We start from the raw sequence: 20,884 nt of genomic DNA on the forward strand, positions 1-20,884 counted from the left end.
TCAGTAGACCAAATTTCTAGAGAGAAGAAATAACTGTTTCTTTGTGATGCTCTTAGAAGTTTGGCTTTACTGAAATACGGAATTTAAAAATATTTCTCAATCCTCATGTTCTAAAATGTGTGTGTGTGCATATATGTGTGTGTGTGTGCATGTATGAATCATTATAGAGGTTTTCTCTATGTTGAACATAAGCTTTATGAAAAGAATCTTTCCCTGAACAAAACAATAAAACAAAACACAATGACAGCTCTATTACAAAGCTTGTGAAAGTACTATTTACAATTTCTTGATTACATTTAACATGAGTACTCATACCTTTTTTTCTTTTAATGTAAAACTATAATATTAATGCTTCCACGAACCTTGAATATAATTTGGCAAAAAGCTCTTCAATGTAGTGAGATGGATTAAATGTCTTTTCCAAAATAATACTAGTATTTATTCAGAAAGATTTTCAAACTCCTAATCAGTGCTATTTCCTTATAATAATCTTTAAGTTCAAGTTAAAGGCACATTTTCCCATATTCTTATTTTATTATTCAATTAACATTCATTGAATTACCTAATCTCTGGGAGTAACTTTGCAATGTACATTGAAATAATGTATTATTTTATAAAGAGTAACAAAGACATAATCACCAATCTGCACTAATGGTCAGGGATACATGGTAAGAGTCAATTTGCATTTGTGCCCATCATTTTAGAAAAAAATATATACAATAATGAAGTTAACACTTCCAGATTTCACTTATTTGAGAACCTTTTGAAAGAATGGTAATGGTGCTAATTGATTAATGTATTTATTCGTTTGGTGCTGATTTTATCCTATTATGTTCTGGCTGGGTTCAAAACTCAGCAATGAACAGTTGCTGTTAGCACACACTAGGAAACAGAATTGGCATTCAATGTCTTTGTGCTTACCCTTATTTTTTCTATATACTTTGATAGAGTCTGAGATATAAGTGAAATATCAAAATTAACTTAAAAGTCCAGCAGATAGCTTATCACAGGGGATTAAAGCCAGAAGCTGATCCACTGCTAAACTATAAAGGAATGTAAATTATTTTGATACTATTTTATTTTCTACATATTCCTCTAAGCAAAGCAAACACTATCCTTGAAAAAGAACAAAGTCCAGATGCTATATATTGAAGATCATATCACTTCCAGTTCTAAGTGATCAATTCTAATATGATTTAATTCTGAGTTCTGATCAATTGTCACTGAGTATTTTTGTGTATTATAGTAATTGTTTTTGCAAATAATAGTAATTTGGGTAATTGTTTAACTTCTTTTATATTCTCATGAAATCACTGTGCAGATTGATTTGTTCAAAGAGAAGAGATTATTTTTTTCTTTTGGTAGGAAAATATATTGACTTAGCTGTCAGGACGGTTCTTTTTATTAAGAAAATAGTTTTTGTTTACAAAATATTTGATAAACTGATTACAGAGTGAGATCTTTAGAGCAGAATCTAAATCAACGAAACACACTTAAAAGGATAAAGTTTGGGGTTTTTGTCCTGCTGATGGGTTGTCCAACAAAGGAGGATAGAGATCAGGGAGATTACTGGTGACAGGAGGCTACCTGTTTTGTGTGGTGAAGAATCAGTAAAAGTCAGAAAGAAAACCTTGGGTATGATAGGAAAAAGGACTTTAACGTAGTGAACACATAGTGAGTGCTAGCTTTCTGTGTAGGGGTCAAAGTGACTGTGCCCGGGCTTTTATATAATAAATAAATCTACTGTCCTCTTAGCTTTTTTTGGTTGGTTTTGTTTTATAATGCATTTTACTCTGTTATTACGATAGGTCCGATTTTGAGTAACTATCAATGATGAAATGTTATAGTACGTTGTATGTGTTTTCTGAAATCAAGTAATAAGAGAGTTAAAAAAAAATGAAAGTGAGACTGACAAATTTCTGATAATACAGAACTTGAGAATGAAAAACAAAAAGAAAACAATAACAAAAAATCCTGGTCTGTTTATTTGCTTTGATAATATTGAAGGTTTTATTTTCGTATGCCCCAAATAATTAAGTATATAAATAAGAAGATCATTATGCCAAAATGAGAAATATTCTGCATTGAGGTGCCTTTATAATCTTTCACATATGAAATGATACTAACCCTTGTCCCTTTTGAGACAAAAATAAACAGAAAACACTAAAATAAGAGGAGCGGCTATAAAGAAGGAAACATTTTCAGAAGATGGTGAAGAAGTTTCTACTTCCTCATTAGGCTTTTCAGCCAACATCTGTAATAAAGTCAGTATCCTGAGTGGTTCTAGAGTCTCTTGGTGATTAGGATCAGTTAGAGGGTTAGTCTTCAGTGTGACCTAGCACAGATTTTGCACTCAACTGCCTCCCTTGTTGCTTTTGAATCAGATTCAATAAATAAATAAATAAATAAATAAATAAATAAATATCTCCTCCAATAAAATAAAAATAGTACATGGATCTGTTAGTGAATATGTTCGTTGGTTCATTGATTAGTTTGGTTGGAAATTAAGTGGGTTAATGGTTTTCCTATTTTCTTCACTTAAAAAATTATATCTGGGATGACTTGGAAAACATGCAAGAGAAGAGTAAAAGTGACAGAATATAGGCACTTTTGGTAATTGTTTAGCTAATGGAGAGGGCTTTGGATTTTAATAGTATAGCAAAAGGGGATTTGTGCAGTTTTATCTAAAATATCAAGGTCTAAGCATACCAGCTGATACCCAATTTACAACTGGAGCTATAATATACATTTGAAAATTAATGTCACCTAAATGACAAATTAAAATATTCAAAGCTTTAAAAATCATATGAATTTTCTTCTCTTCCTATCTACCAGTTATTAAAACCATGCTACTTTTTAGTTTGTTTTCTAATTGAACTGTGAATATTTTCCAGAGATTTTTGTTTGAAGTAACTTGTTTTCTTTTATGTTGAGAAAATTTATAAAAAACATTCTAAACAAAAAGCCTCCTGTACCATAATTATATTATTAATTTATTAATATAATTATACTATTAATTATATTATTAATTGAAAATCTAATATGATGTCTAAACTTTTCAGTTGTTTTATGAATGACACATGGGTGGTAAACTCTTTGTGTTCATGCATGAATTATCTTGATTTTATCCTCACATTTAGTTAATAATTTTATTGAGTATGGAATTCAGTTTCAAAATAACTTGAACATGAACATAAGTATGCACAACAATGAATACTCGTTTATCTATGACAAGTCTACTGTTTACATAATGCATACTCCCAGGCAAGTGATCTCCTCACTGGAAGCATTTAGGATGCCTTTTCTTTATGTAGTGTTGTAAAAGTTCATGATAACAGAAAGAAAGAAAATCAAATTAAAGAGGATCCAAATTATTGTTTCATCACTTCATCTTTCTTTAACTTTTTGTGCAAGTATTGCTAACATAAAATTAACCAATTTGACATATATAATCCGATGGAATTTAGTTCACTTTCAATGTGCAACTATCACTTCTAACTAGTCCCAAAACATTTTCATTACCCCAGAAAGAAAACCCATATTCATTAAGTTCATTCATTCATCAGCAGTCTCCCTGCCTCCAGCCCCTGTCAACCACTAATCTATTTTCCATCTCCAGAAATTTATCTATTCTGGATATTTCATATAAATGTAATCATATATCATCTTTTATTTCTGGATTCTTTCACTCAGCATAATATTTTTTTTTAAAGATTTTATTTATTTATTTGACAGAGAAAGACACAGCTAGAGAGGGAACACAAACGGGGAGTGGGAGAGGGAGAAGCAGACTCCCTGCCGAGCAGGGAGCCCGATGCGGGACTCGATCCCGGGACTCCAGGAGCATGACCTGAGCCGAAGGCAGTCGCCTAACCAACTGAGCCACCCAGGCACCCTCAGCATAATATTTTTGAGGTTCATTTACTCTGTAGCACATATCAATATTTTGGGTTTTTTTTCTTTTTATAGTTGAGTAATTTTCCATTCTATGAATATGCCACATTTTGTTTATCCCTTCATACATTAATGGATCTTTGGTTCCACCTTTTTGCTACTGTGAATAGTGCTGCTATGAATATTCATGTATAAGTATGTTTTTCAATACCTAGAATCTATGACTTCGGTACATTTATGTGGCAAAAGAGAATTGAGGTTGGTAATCAGCTCACCTTGAGATGGTTTTGGGGGGAGTAGGGAGGGAAAGAGGGAGGGAGGAAGAGAGAGAGAGAGAAGGAGAGAGAGAGAGAGAAGCACAAAAGTTTCAGAGAGCTACCATGTGAAAATCACTTGACCTGCTATCGCTGGTTTTGATGATAGAGGAGGGGCCTATGAGCCAAGGCACCAGGCCATCTCTAGAAACTTAAAAAGGTGAGGAAATAGATTCTCCCTTAAAATTTCCAGAAGGGAATGTGACCCTATTGATATCTTGATTTTAGCCTGATTAGACCTGTCAGACTTCTGACCTAGAGAACTGTAAAAGCCAAAGATAATAAATTTGCGTTAGTTTAGGCCATTGAGATTGTGGTAAATTGTTACAGCAGTGACAGGAAATTAATGCAGAGTGTAACTAAGGGCTTCTGAATATTGTAACATTTAGCCTGCCCTTGAAGAGCAATCAGAAATTAATACTGCAAAGAAGTGAGGAGACGACATTTCAGATAGTGAGAGCTAATGTTTGAAAAGAGAGATGAAGCCAACAGCTAAAAAGAAAAAGAATAGTTGAGGAATGAGAGATTATTGATGTTTGGTTTTAGTTTACAGTGAGTATTTTACAGCTCATTGTGAACATATTCTAACAATCCAATATAAACTGTTATTTAAATTGAATTTTATGATGACATACATTACATAGCCAGCATCTGATTTTATGAAGTTTTGTCACTGTTAATATAATTTAAAAACTATCATTTATTTTTCTCTCTTACATCACAATTTTTTTATCTTCACCACAGGAGGGGGATTTTTAAAATCCAAAGAGTGATGGTTTAGTGTTTCAAGAATGGGAAAAATTGGGCAGTTACCAAAGGGAAAAGCTCTAAGTTTTTCAGAAATCTAGTTAGATAATTAATATTCATAATTGATAATTAATCACAAATGAAGGAAGCTGTAGTGAATGTTGTTAATTGGAATTTAGGTATTTATAGAAAAGAATGAACAATGATAAGTCATCCTTCCACAATAAAATTCTAACATGACCTTAAACAAGATAATTAATCTGTCATTCTAAATCGAAGAGTTTGTGATCAATTGTATTGAAATCTATGGTGAGAAAAGAAAGCGAATGCAGGTGTAGTTCAGTGAGTGAGAAGGAAAGTAATGACTAGATAAATTTGGAGAGGTAGAAAGAGGCAAGGTGAGGTGGGTTCTTGAAAGCCATGGTAATCTATTGGTTTTCTTTGTGTTTATTTTATTATTATTGATATGTGTGTGTATGCATGTGTGTGTGTAATCAAGTGCAATGAAAAGCCATGGATGCGTTTTAAGCAGGTGATTAATATAAACTGATTCTATTTTGAAAAGAATCAGTCTGGTTGTTGTGAGGAACATGGATTCTAAGGGAGAATGAGATTCAAGGAGACTGAGTAGGAGGCCACTGAAGTAATTAAGGTGGTAACAGCTCTGGCAAAGGTAAACTAAGCTGAACTAAGATATTAACAGAAGAGTTGAGACCATAATAAAGAAAAAATAACTTTAATGTGATCCATCATACAAAGGATAGCACTATTTACCACAGTGGAAAAAGCAAGGTGAAGAGATGAGTAGTGGATAGCTCAGAGAGAAAGAGAGAATATTGTTTGGCCATATAAAGTTTTACTTTATTATTATTTTTTTAAAGATTTTATTTATTTATTTGAGAGAGAGAGTGAGAGAGAAAGAGATCACTAGCAGGGGGGAGCGGCAGGCAAAGGGAGAAGCAGACTCCCCACAGAGTAGGGAGCCCAATGCGGGACCCCATCCCAGGACCCTGGGATCATGACCTGAGCTGAAGGCAGAGGCTTAACCAACTGAGCCACCCAGGCGCCCTGGCCATATAAAGTTTTAAATGGCTTATTTGACATACTGATAGGTATAAAAGGCAGGCATTTAAATATTACATTTGAAAAGACAGTGGAAAAATTAGGGATGAAGATACGTATAATTTGCACATAAAGTCACTTGACTAAATAAACTACCGAGAAAGAAAGTATAAATAGAAGACAGGGACAAGGACTCTTATTGTATAATGATAAATTCATTAAGGTGGTATACATGGCAATGTCTAGGAAAGAATGCTTTGTGAGTGCACTTGCAGTATACTGGTGCATAAGTTTTATTTTTAATAAAATTTTTGAAATATAATAGAAAAAACTTAATAGAATAATAGTTACAATTTCAAATTTACTCCATAACAATTGAGCCTAAATTATACAAATTATATAATGTCTTAATATATGTCAAGTTACTGACTTATTAGGTTTTCTAGAAAAGAATGTTTGATATATTACTAAGTATGAACTTTAATCTTTTCCAGTAAAAATGAGGAAATATATTGCAAAATTATAAAAGCTTTTATAAACACTGGGATTACACTGAAGTTAATGTGAAGAAGCTACCACAGGCAGTATCTTTAATGCTGAGACTACATAGAATATCAATTATATAACATGCTTCCTAACTATATATTTATTGTAATATTCTTTACTGTTTTTAAAACCTCCTTACTATTCAACTTTGTTCTCTCCTTAAACTGTGTGTTCTTTAGGAAATGGAGATGTTTTGGTTTAATACGAGAATCAGTCTTAGAACAACAAAATTCCTAGGGATTTTCTTTTCTTTTCTTTTAAACTGAACCTATGTGTTGAAGATGAAAGTTTGGAGAGGACTTTTGAACCAAGGAAAAAGGCATCTGTGGGAACAGCATTAGGATGTCTCTGATTAAGGAATTATACGTAATTGTTCTTTCCTTCTGAGCTAAGACGAATGACTGGGAATTGTCAAATCAGACTTGCATTGATCAGACATATTACCCAATATCAAGCCTTACTAATAATTTCAAGGATACATGCAGTCCATAGACGTACATGAAGGAGGGATTCAGTGCAGCAACCCAGATCCCCTTAGGCTGCATCTCCAGCCCATGTCTAAAGAATAGGTCTCTAAGTGAAATGAATACTCACCTGCTTTAGAAAACAGTGTGTATTTAGGTTATGAAGCATCTCCATTTTGTACTCAAATAGCTCACATATACTCACATGGGACATTTTCCAGACAGCATGCCTCATTAATCATGGATTTTTCTTTTTTTGTCATTCATTTAACTACTATAGGCAAACCTAAACCAGAGATAGTCCACTAAAGCATTTAAAAGAGAAGTATTCTCCTCCTACCAAATACTGTTAGTTTGTTTTTAGGACATTTATTCTTAGCATGTTTACACTGAGGCTAGGTCATGTTCACATGCCTTGTTTCAACCTAAAGAGGGTCTCTCCAATAATGCAAAAGAAACACATTCGAGGTAAACTGTTTAACTTCCTAATCTCTATCCTCAGTCAATATCTCCATTTTCTAAGATACATTTTTATTATCTGTTTTATAGCTTGTGCTACATTTTCTACAAAGATTAATCTTACTAACAACATGACAATGAATGGGATTTGACTCATCGATTTTAAATAGGAATTTCCTTTGCAAATCTTGTTAAACATGATGATATCCCCTTTGAGTTGTTTTAATATTCTTTTGTCAGTGTAATTACTCTTATTTCCCTAGTGACAACAGCCATTTGAACTTTTTATACATTGATGTAAGCCCTTATTGAATGTGTAATTTTCATAAAGCCAACTTTACTTCCTTCTCTGGAAAACCATTTTCAGAGTCCTTTCATCAAGTGGTGGCTTCAGTTTAGATCATAAAATATTTTCTCCACCTGGAGAATTATTATTTACACAAGTCCAGTTCTAATTTAATTCTCTAAATCATGTGTTCATCATATAGCTCTGTCAGAGAGATTAATGTAGTAATTTCCCTATGTACCATACCTTCTGACTGACTGAGATGGTGACCAAAGAACATTATTCTGTGAATTCTGGGTTATGTTTGGATTTGTGGACATAAAAATGTTCCAGTTATCATTGTTTAGGAAAGGGTTTGGGACTCTGGCTTTTGGGTGTCAGCACTGAGCACTGCGTCTCCTATTCCCCCCGTATCCAGTAGAGCTGACTAAATGTTGCCCTTTATTCAAACTCAGTGAATTGCACCATAGTGAAGACCCTTTTTTGTAATATTCAGGCCATCAGAAAACGATGATAAAAAACACACTTCTTTGTGATGGCCCCACTATTGCTTAAATTTAATATATTTTAAGTTTTTAAATATATATAATATATTTAAATATAATTTAATTTATAATTTAAATTTAATTCACACAATTGAACTTCCTGTTTGCGTCTCTACGCCACAGTCATCGACCTTTAAAAGCATCAGAGATTATGATATCTGGTAGTCTTTCCTTGTAATGAATAAGCTCTCTGTAATAAATAAGCTCTCTCGTCGATAGCTCTGCTAAGGTTATTATTAAATTAAGCCATATAATTAGAGCTTTGTCTTCTCTCAAGCCCAATCTCTAGCCATCGCCACTCTCCTGGAAAAGAGCATTTTCTAATGTCCCTATTTGGATAAGCAAGATGTTTTCATCATGCTGACAATCTTCTAGGAACGTTATTTTAATCCTACTCAGAATATCCAGGTGAGCTTCTAACATACCCACCGAACATTTAAAACAGTGGGGCCAATGCTTACAAATCAGCACATACGTTTTTGCCAGAGCGTAATGAGCAGGAGTTCATTATTTCTTCTGTGGAAATAATAAGTCCTGAGGTTTCTCCTTCCACCCACCAATGATCATCATTAGCTCTGAGAGGAATAACTAAAAGTTTATTCTCTTGCTCTGAGATGCCCACTTGGAAATTGCACAATTGCATTACTTCCTGGTACAGTAAATCTTTTTATGGATACCTTTTCCATTTGGTGGTGTGTCTCCCATTTCTATTTATTACTTTACCACCTAGGGTTGACTTTTAAACTTAGCAGGCATGTTATTTACCTACAGAGCTGGTAATAAAAGCTGCTTTATTAACACTTCTTATCCACCCCTGACCCCAGCTCTAGGCAGATTTGGGCTTTGACAGGTAGAGAATATTGGACAAGCCCTGTTGTTTGATAATGAAATTGCATTTATAGGTAGCCCTAATTAGGCCACAAGGGTTGATGTTATGACTCATCCCAAAATACCTTTAAAAATATGCACTGGTAAAGTCAGTGACATTAAAATTAGGTCCTAGGCATTCTTGACATATACACAGTTTTTAAATAGGTCTGACATCACTGGATGAGGAAGGATGGAAGAAAAAATTTCTTAGATGGAAAGATGAAGTGCTTTGTAATTTCATTTCCCCATGTGTCCATTCCTACCTCTAGAGTCTATGAACAATTCTTGTGAAGATCTCACTTTACTTCCTCTCATACTCAAACTTAAGGACATGTTCACTTAAACTATTAAGACAACCCATAGAGACTTTTCAGTCACCTGTTTTGAATAACAATGTTTCAATTGCCTATTGAATAGAGCACTTCTCTGTGTGTAATAAGTACTGTGATACGCTTACAAAATTTATATTTCCTTGATTCTATCTGTAACAGCATAAAGTCATGTAACTTCAGTAGAAGAAATATACCCCTGTAGTCCACATTGATGGAATTTGCTGTTCTAATCCTTTAAATGTATCCTTTGATGCTATATCTTTTACATGATTAACAAAACTGACCTCAGAATCAGGTTCAGACCCCGATAACATATTTGTATCCCCTAGGGCTGCACATGGAGGTTGTATGGTATGCACGATGTCATGCCCTAGTACTTCAGAACTTTAGCCAGAGCCATTTCAAGCAATTATTTTTCTGTTGATATTGGATGGATTTCTGGACACATTAGATTGCTGGATGCCAAGGGCATTTTTTATCTCCCAGCACATCAGTGACCGGCTAAGCCCCAGCACGTCCTTTCATTTTATAAACCCAAATAGCTAGCTCCAGAAATCTGACTAAGGCACTGTTTCAGCATTCCATGGCCTTTATGAACTGTTATCTGCTTTTATGGTTGTTTAAGGAACACCATTTTATAGTAATTTTAAATCATAATTTACACACAATAGAAAGTAAAGCTATTCTTAAGAGCTTGATGATGTCACATAGGTTTATATGTACTCATCCACATGCTCACACATGCACACATTAGTGACTACCTCTCAGATCAAGGTATAAAGAATCTCCATCATTTCTGAAAGTGTCATTTTGACTTTTCCAATCAATACACCAATACTCTGATTTATATCATCATAAATAAATTTTGCTGTTTTTAACCCTTATATCAATGAACTCATAAGTATTTTTAAAACTTTTTTAGTCACTGTAAAGTATTTGAGATTCATACATGTTGCTGAATGCATCAGCATTTTGTTTAGTGCTAAGCAGTACTGAATTTTATCGATATGCATAATTTGTTTATCATTTCTACTATTGGTTGTCAGACTATTATATATAAAACCTATATGAACAAATTTATACAAGTGTTTGAAGGGGGCATTGGCATATGTGGATATATAACAAGGAGTGCATACCCTTGGTCTTAGGTATATAATTTATTTTATTAGAAAATGCAAAAGAATTTATCAGATCATGATACAAGTTACCCTTCAAAGTGAATAGTGTTTTTCACAGCCTAAACTTATCAGGTTAACTTTTAAGTTCAGGTATTCTGGAATATGTGTAGTATTCCCCATTGGGCTTTCATGGTTAAGCATTTTGATGAAGAGTAATGCCATTGAGAACATTCTATATGTTTATTGACTATTCAAGTATCTACTTTTATGAAAGGCCTATTGTCCTTTGACCCACTTTGTATTGGTTGGATTCTTTGTCTTCTGTTTATTGACTTGTAGTATTTTCATATTCATGGAGATGAGTCCTTTGCTATCATATACTCTGCAGCCTATAGCTTGATTTTCACTTTCTTTACATGGACTTTTTATATAACTGTTTTTTTGTTTTGTTTTGTTTTTAAATAATAGACTTTACTTTTTAGAGCAGTTTTGGGTTTGCTGAAAAATGGATCAGAATGTGTGGAGTTCCCTCTCCATTAACACCATACAAGGTACATTTGTTACAGTTGATGTTAGCAGTATTGTTACCCTATAACTAAAGTCCATAGTTTACAGCAGACTTCACTCTTTGTGTTGTACAGTTCTATGGGTTTTGACGAATGAATGGCCTCCTGTATCCACCATTAGAGTGTCATACAGAGTAGTCTGACTGCCCTAAAAATCCCCTGTGTTCATCCCTTCCTCACTCTCCTGAACCCATGGCAACCACTGGTATTTTTATTATCTCTAACATTTTGTGTTTTCCAGAATATCACAAAGTTAGAATCATACAGTGTGTAGTTTTTCAGGTTAGCTTTCACTTAGTAATATACATTTAACGTTCCTTCATGTATGTTTTTTTAAAAGACATAACTGATATGCTAAAAGTAGAGAGATAGAAAGTGCTCAATAAAACCAGAAAAGGCAGAAAAAGATCAGACAAACAAATAAACAATAAATAAAGAACCAGCTATTCAAAAAATAATTACAAATCTGGTAGATATTAAATCAGCTATAAAATCAAACTTATTCTAAATGTGAATGGTCTAAATACACCAATGGTAGAGGAAGTGGATTAAAAAGTACAAAACTCCACTATATGTTGTCTAAAATGAACCCACTTAAAATATAAAGACACAGATAGATTAAAAGTAAAGATATGGAGAAAGGTATTTCAAGCTAACGGCAATCTAAAGAAAGTTGGAGTAGCTATATGAACTTCAGATGCAGCCAATATCAGAACAAGAACATTAATAAGGGATAAATAGAAACATTACATAATGACAAAAAGGTCAGTCCTCCAAAAAGACAACAATCTTTATTGTGTATGCACCTAACAGCAGAGCATCAAAATACACTCTTTTGATGAGTATATTTTAATTTTTTTTAGTTTTATTTTATTATGTTATGTTAGTCACCATACATTATATCATTAGTTTTTGATGTAGCGTTCCATGATTCATTGTTTGCGTATAACACCCAGTGCTCCATTCAATATGTGGAGTATATTTTAATTTTTATTAAATAAAAATATTGTTTTTATTATATTTATTATTAGCACCTACTGATTTTTGTGTAAGAAATATTTGCCTATCTCAATATCATGAATCAAGGTCATGTTTTTTCCAAGATTTTTTTTGTTTCAGCTATTATATTTAAGTCTATATCTCAAATCAATTTTTGTGGATCATGTAAGGTATGAATGAAGTTTCTTCATTTTTTAAATACTGATGATCAATTAAGTTGCTAAAGAATTTTGAGAATTCTTCCACAAAACTGCTTGGGCACCTTTTTCTAAACTCAAGGGACTGTGTATCTGTGAGTTTATTTCTAGATTTTCTATTTTTGTTCTCATTTGTCTATTTAATACTTCACTGTCTTATTATTGAAATTACATAATAAGTTTTGAAATTTAACAACATAAGTTCTCCTACATATTTCTTCTTCAAAATTGCCTAGGCTACTCTAGGTCATTTGCATTCCAGGACAATTTTAATTTTAGGTTATCAATTTGTTACAAAAAGTAAGTTACTGAAACTTTGATAGGGATAGCACTGACTCCATATATGATATATAATACAAGGTATTTTATGTATATATACATATATATGTGGGGGAAGATAGACATAATACAGAGTCTATATCAATAGGCTGTGGGCCAGATACTCTGGTCAACTGCAACCCAATTTAATATATAGTATAACCAGATGAATGTTATATATGTACTTGAAAAGAATGCATATAATGGATATCTTGGGTATTGTGCTATAGAAATATTATTGGGATTGATTTGGTTAATAGCATTGCCCAAATATTCTATATCTTTACTATTTGTCTTTCTGTTTTCTAATTACCGAAATTAGTATGTTAAAATATCCAAATATAGATATCCAAATGAACTTTATATTGATACAGCTGGTTTCATATATATATATATATATATATGTACGCAGATTAGTATTCAGCCATATATTTCATTGTTCTGTCAGCTGAGAGGTTCTAAAAGCAACAACCCAATAGCAATAAGCATATCTAGCACTCAGATCTTGATTTCTAATGTCATTCTCCAGTAAAAGGAACCAGGCCTTCTTGAAAAACTGTCTGATTCTAGGACTAGAATAGGAAATATATAAGATGATTGTGGAGTATCTTGTTTTGCCAGAAATTAAGGAAATGCACACACGCAAAACACACAGCAAAGAGGGATGTGGCAAAAGGATGCAAGAGCTGACTGGAAGGGCTCCCAATGGGCAAGCCTGAAAAAATTGGAGCAGTGAAATACAGTGGTATTGGACCATAACCCAAGATATAAAACAAAAAAATCCAAGAGTCCAGACTGATACTAATAAATAATCATAAATAAGTAAATGGGAGAGAATAAAGAGGTCTCCCATGTAGAGTAATTCCAAATGATAACATGAAGATATTCCCCCTTCAAAGAGGTATAACTCCCCACTCCTAAAATGTTGGCAGAATATACTGTTCTAAAATCTCATAATTTCGATTATACGTATATAATTATATGCATTCAGCAATGACTAGCCAGATAGTCCTTAGTGAGTGGATGTCTATGTTGCTGAGCTCATGCATAACTTCCATTCCTGCCACCATGGCCCATTTTGTTCATGAGCCCATTAGGAAATGACAGGACTGGCTAAGGATAGAGAGACTGGTATACACAGAACAAGTCATCCTATTCACTTAAGATTCCAATCTGCTGAGGTCACCCTTTGGTGAACATTCACATGGGATATAAATACTTTCATGTTTTTTGCATATTCAGAGCATTGTACCCAGATCTCTCTTTCCCAAATTTCTTTGTCAACAATTTTCCAATAAAGTTTCTTCCGAGTTCCTGAACGTCCAGCCAAACCATTAGTGACCGCTCATGAACTGGTAAATAATCACAAATCTGGCCATTTTCTTTCCAAATAAGTGAACAACCAGGTGCATTGATTGAAGTTCTGTCCACTGAGAGGTTTATTCTTCACCACTGTCCTTCAAAAATGTCCCAGAAGGGGACTATAGTGCTACAGCTGTTCACTTTACAGTGATGCCTGAATATCATGCCGAATTATCTCTAAACCAGGCCCAAGACTCTTCTTTTTGTGTAAACTGATTGAAGGAACTCCTCATGAGGCCATAGGTGCAGGCTGGGAAAGAGAAGGCAGTGTAACATGAGTGGGGACCATGGGCATTTGGGCCACTTCTTCCTGTAACTTATGCTTTCAGGACATGAGCTGGCCTGATAGCACCTGTTTTGATGACGGGCTGCTGCTGTGCACACTCAACTTTATGGCTCGTTGGGTCAGATAACATGCAGTTCGGTGATTGCTAGCATAGGCTACAGGGTAAGTTGGTGGCCCATGGTTAAATATTCAGTTTCTAAGGCCCAGGACCAGGCCCAGAGCTACTTCTCAAAAGGAGATTATATTCACAGAAGATAGCTGGTCTCTGCTCCAAAATCCTAAAGGCCTGCACTGCTATTCACCTATAGGAGCCTGTCAAAGGTTCCAAGCAGCATCTCCATCTGCCACTGACACTTCAAGCACCATTGGATCTGCTGGATTATATGGCCCAAGTGGTGGAACAGCTCCCACAGCAGCCCAGACCTATTGCAGAGGTTTCTCACGTGCTGGGTCCCACTTAAAACTAGCAGCTTTTCAGGTGTTTCAGTAAATGGATAGAAATAACATACCCAAATGAAAAATAGGCTACCTCTAGAATCCAAAGAGGACCACTAGGTATTGTGCCCTTTTTTTTTTTGGTTGTAGGATGGGAGAGATGTAACAATTTATCTTTTACTACAGGATGGGTTCAGGATCCCACTGGGCCCACTATGAGACACACCTCAGATAAAACTCCATCGATCACCTGACTTCCACATACCTCTACTTTGGTTGGCAGATCACACTGATTTTTTGGGTCTCCTGGAATCGGTAACAATTCAGAGCTAGTGTCCAGTAATCCCCAAATGTCTGATTATTTCCTTTTTTTCCAGTACACAGTTACTTTGGTAAAAGGCATAGGTCCATTTGGGGAAGGCCAGGAGAAAGAATAAAAGACTAACAGTATGAATGTTTGGGCATGTACCGGGGACGTTCTTCAAGGGGACTTCAGCATGTCCTTCATTCAAAGGGTCTGCATCTGTAAACTGGCTCAAGTCTGGGGACAGACTAAGGAGTCATGATTCTGTTTTTATGGTTCAAGTTAGTCTTTTGTTTTCTTGACCTTAAACTTTTCTGCTTTTTACAGATCAAATGAGAATTTAGTAGAGTTCCTGTCTATCTATTGCACTTCTGGGAACACCATGATCAACTAGCCAACGTCGTAGGTCTGAGTGAGTCAGACTATTCTGACCACTGCTTTGACTCTACTGTCCTTTATGGTAATCCTGCTACCTTCCTTTGAGCAGTTGAGTGCTGCCACTTGGCCCCAGCCACTCTGGGATCCAGTTACTCCCACTACATTTAGGTATCCCAGTTCAGTGACTTCAGTTCCCATGGTAAGCTATGGCCTACAGAGAGGAGTGATCGCAAAGCTCTTCAATGATGCTGGGTTCCCACACAAATATATTTCTCCTAGTAGTGGTGAAAGATTTATTTTCTGAACCCTTTCAGTGTGGGTGTATATGTCTTAAAACATCACAGACATAATTTAAATTTTTAGCTTATTTTGCGTGTACATTTTTTTTTTCAAATTTCTTAAAAACAAATAACTGTAGCTGGCAAAACTATGATGCTGTTGATACTGTACAAAAATGATACTGTTGGAAAATAATAGCATTTCAAAACTATCTAGGATTTATTGTGTTATCAGGGTTTTACTCAAGTTTAGAAGAGGCAGGTAAGTTACTTCCAGGGAGAGAGGACTACTTGGTACATTGAGAGCTAAAGAAAATAACTATATTTGAGTACTCATATTTCTCTAGGAATTCTATGTGGATTTTGTTCTATAATAGATAAGCAGTATTTATAACATTACTACTTTATTTTGTTTTCATTGATCCTATAAAATTGCTGAGTTTTAGGTTCATATATAAGATGTTATTTATATTTAGGTTATGGTATAATAGATTTTACTATTGATTTCTATAAACTCTAAATGTATAATTTAAAATTAATAATGTACATGATAAAAAAAAAAAAACCCAGTATTTTAAGATAGTATTTTTTTTTGTTTTTTCTTAGCCTGCACCAGAAAAGAAGTATTGTGAGTTTTCATTCTTAAAATGGAATTGTATAAATACCTGCTTTAAAATGTGTGATTTTTATGTAACATAATTCTCTTAAAATGGCATGTAAATGAACAGAATAAAGAGTATATATAAAATATCAGGGAAGGAATTAGAACAGTTAGGAATAAAATATAAACCTAAATTATAATGATTTTAATATATGAATGACTAAAATACTATCATTTTGTTGCAAGTATTTTATTTTTTAATTAAAATTCAATATTTTCAGACAACATACTTACTCTGAAAAGTCTTCTAAAATTCAGTATTTTCAGATAATGTACTTAATCTGAAAATCCATAACTAATTTAATTTCTCTCAGACCCCATATTCAGTGCCAGCAGCATAATTTTAATACTGAATTTTCCTTGAAATTTTTTAAATCAAATATAAAATCATTCAGAGAAAAGTGTAGTGATTATGATTACCATTCTGGCTAAATATTTTTCCAGACTGCAAAGTACTTTAAATGAGGAGAGAATGTTTGAAAAGTGAATGGTTTCCACAGGTATTCGAATCTAAGTAAGATATAAAAACATATCTCCCACACCTAACACGGGCTGCAGCCTCCATAACCTGCAAGAAGGACGATCTCTTTCTGCTCCAGCAACAACACACTAACCACCACTTGCAGCCAATGAGAAACTGTCACAACCTCAAATTCTTGTTCTTGTCCAGTGGACTTTGGTTTAAAACAACTGTCCTCAATTTCCTCCTCAAACTTAATAAAAGCTGACTTTCTCTTTGTCTCCTCAGATTTGCCTATGGCTTGCCATAGTTTGCTTGTCCTGAATTAGAGTTCCTCTGCTATTCCCAAATACATTCATTTTGGTAATAAAGTGGCTATTTTTTTAGGTTGACATATTATCATTATGTTAAATACATGGAAAACTGATAAGTACACAGAAAAAATTAAAAATAATTTTGATTCATGTGTATGTATGTAAAATTTCCATTGACATTTTTTCTCAAGTTTTAATTTAAATTCCAGTTTAGTTAACATGCAGTGTAATATTAGTTTCAGTTTTAGAATTTAGTGATTCAACACTTACATGAAACACCAGATGTTCATCACAACAAATGCCCTCCTTAATCCCCATAACCTATTTTATCTATATCCCCATCCACCTCCCCTCTGGTACCATTAGTTAGTTCTTTATAGTTAAGTGTCTGTTTCTTGGCTTTCCTCTCTTTTCCCCCTTCTGTTCTTTTGTTTTATTTCTTAAATTCCACATATGAGTGAAATCATGTGGTACACCCCCCCACACACACATCTTCTTTATCCGTTTAGCAGTTGATGGACATTTGGGCTCTTCCCATAATTTGGCTATTGCAGATAATCCTGCTATAAACATCGGGGTGCATATATCCCTATGAATCAGTATTTTTGTATTCTTTGGGTACATACCTAGTAGTGCAATTGGTAGACCATAGGATAGTTCTATTTTTAACTTTTTGAGGAAACTTCATACTGTTTTCCAGAGTGGCTGCACCAGTTTTATTCCCACCTATACTGCAAGAGGGTTCCCCTTTCTTCACATCCTCACCAACACCTGTTGTTTCTTGTATTGTTGATTTTACCCATTGTGACAGGTGTGAGGTGATATCTCATTGTAATTTTTGATTTGTATTTCCCTGATGATAAGCAATCTAGAGCATCTTTTCATGTGTCTATTAGCCATCTGTATGTCTTCTTTGGAAAAAATGTCTATTCATATCATCTGCCTATTTTTAAATTGGGTTATTTGGTTTTTGGGTGTTGAGTTTTATAAGTTCTTTATGTATTTTGGATATTAACCCTTTATCAGATATGGCATTTGCAAATATCTTTTCTCCCATTTCAAAGGTTGCCTTTTAGTTTTTTTTTTATTATTTTATTATGTTAGTCACCACACATCACATCATTCGTTTTTGATGTAGTGTTCCATGATTCATTGTTTGCATATAACACACAGTGCTCCATTCAATATGTGCCCGCCTTAATACCCATCACTGGGGTAACCCATCCCTCCACCCCCCTCCCCTCTAAAACCCTCACTTTGTTTCTCAGAGTCCATAGTCTCTCATGGTTCGTCTCCCCCTCCAATTTTCCCCTCTTCATTTTTCTCTTCCTATTATCTTCTTTTTTTTTTTTTAACATATAATGTATTATTTGTTTCAAAGGTACAGGTCTGTGATTCATCAGTCTTACACAACTCACAGCACTCACCATAGCACATACCCTCCCCAATGTCCATCACCCAGCCATCCCATCCCTCCTACACCCCACCACTCCAGCAACCCTCAGTTTGTTTCCTGAGATTAAGAATTCCTCATATCAGAGAGATCATATGATACTTGTCTTTTTCTGATTGACTTATTTCGCTTAGCATAATACCCTCTGGTTCCATCCACGTCATTGCAAATGGCAAGATTTCGTGTTTTTTGATGGTTGCCTTTTAGTTTTACTGATTGTTTCCTACACCATGCTGAAGCTTTTTAGTTTGATGAAGTCAAACTAAAAGTAAACTAGTTTACTTTTGCTTTTGTTTCCCTTGCCTCAGGAGACATATCTGGTAAGAAGCTGCTACGGCCAACATCAAAGAAGTTACTGCCTGTGTTCTCCTCTAGGATTTTTATGGTTTTAGGTTTTTCATCCATTTTGAATTAAGTTTTATGTATGGTGTAAGAAAGTCGTCCAGTTTCATTCTTCTGCATGTTGCTGTCCAGTTTTCTCAACACAATTTATTGAAGAGACTGTCTTTTTCCCATTGGATATTCTTGACTGCTTAGTTGAAGATTAATTGACCATATAGTTGCGTGTTCATTTCTGGTTTTTCTATTTTGTTCCATTGATATATGTGTCTGTTTTTGTGCCAGTACCATATTGTTTTGATTACTACAGCTTTGTAATATAATTCAAAATCTGGAATTGTGATACCTCCAGCTTTGCTTTTCTTTTTCAAGGCTGCTTTAGCCATTGGAGTCTTTTGTGGTTCCATACAAAGTTTAGGATGGTTTGCTCAAGCTCTGTGAAAAATGCTGTTGGTATTTTGATAGGGATTACATTAAATGTGTAGATTGCTTTGGATAGTATAGATATTTTAACAATATTTTTTCTTTCAATCTGTGAGCATGGAATGCCTTTCCATTTTTATGTCATCTTCAATGAAATCTTAGCAATTTAAAAGAAAAATACCAATCTTTCTCTTTTAGATTTTACAGTTTAGTGGGCATGGTAAGCAATTTCACCAAATGTGATGAATATCATGATAGGACACTGAAATGTGCTTTGTAAGTACATAGCTGGCATATCTGTTCTAATCTAGAAACTCAGAGAAGTCATCCCTATTTTAAATGAGTTATGATAAATATTTAGTTAGGAAACAGAGCAGAGAAGGGGAAGAGTATTAAAGGGTAAAAGGAAAAAATGCAAACATCAAGTATGGAAGCTGAAACAGGCCCTCTGAAAATGAAGAAGATAGTACAAGGCAAAATAATACAATTGGTCTGTACAGAATGATAATGAAATGGGTAAAGGTGGCAGAGATGCCTCTGGAGAAAAGGATGAGATTATGGAAGATGTATAAATAAGGTGATAGACTCCAAACAATTAGAACAATAATAAAAATGAAGATTATTTTTAAAGGAAAACTATGTCCTTTTAATAGAATAGGTTTAGATTAAATACATACACAGTGTGCCCAATATAACACAAAATTTTGCATGAAACTAACCCAGGTTTGTAAGATTTCATGTTTCTGTTGCACTGTAGCTTGTTGAAGATTTTTAAGCCAAGAGGTAACATGACCAGACTTTTAATGTAGAAAAATCACCTTCTTTAGAATGGAAAATTGTTTGGAGTAGAGCAATAGGGGAGGCAGACGTCAATTAGGAGATTACTACAGTGGTCCGGATAAGACATGATGGAAGACAAAACCACAGTGATAGCCATAGAGATGGAGACATATAGATGAGTGGGGAAGAGATTTCAGAGAAGAAAAGACTGCAAATGATTATCTTAGCATTGGGATTAAAAGTAAAGAGGAACAAAATATGAATCCCAAGTTTGTTATTTTGGCTACCATAATAAAAAAAAACACTATTTAAATAGTCAAATCAAAGATGGAATGAGACATCAAAGAAATATGTGGAGCAGGATGTAATGGGAATTGTGAAGTATATGATGGAAGACAACAAAGCAGGGATAGGCTAGTTAAGACTCAAGTTTCAGAATAGTGTTAGATTTGAAAAAATGTTAAGATTTTTTCCAATTCCTAAATTTCTGTGAATACATGATCTATTTGTCTGTTTTAAGTACTCGGCGGACAGCCTTCTACATTAAGAAGTCTACTTTTAAGATCGTTATGTATCAGAAGAAGAAAGATAATTTATGAAAAAAATATATATATATGGCCAGTGGAAAAGCCCTGTGTTTTTAATATCACTTGGGATTTTAAATAAGCCTATAGATATGTCCACTTCCAAAAAA

The 20,884-nt window shown here is 34.2% G+C and overlaps 1 protein-coding gene across 2 annotated transcripts in view; it reads left to right on the top strand.

Annotated features, from left to right (window-relative positions):
- Positions 1-20,884, top strand: part of CDH9 (cadherin 9) — an 81,943-nt gene that overhangs the window by 24,675 nt on the left and 36,384 nt on the right. The gene's annotated exons all lie outside the window — the stretch shown is intronic.

The sequence above is a fragment of the Neomonachus schauinslandi genome, chromosome 7, assembly GCF_002201575.2.
Source record: "Neomonachus schauinslandi chromosome 7, ASM220157v2, whole genome shotgun sequence".
In the NCBI taxonomy this organism is placed as follows: domain Eukaryota; kingdom Metazoa; phylum Chordata; class Mammalia; order Carnivora; family Phocidae; genus Neomonachus; species Neomonachus schauinslandi.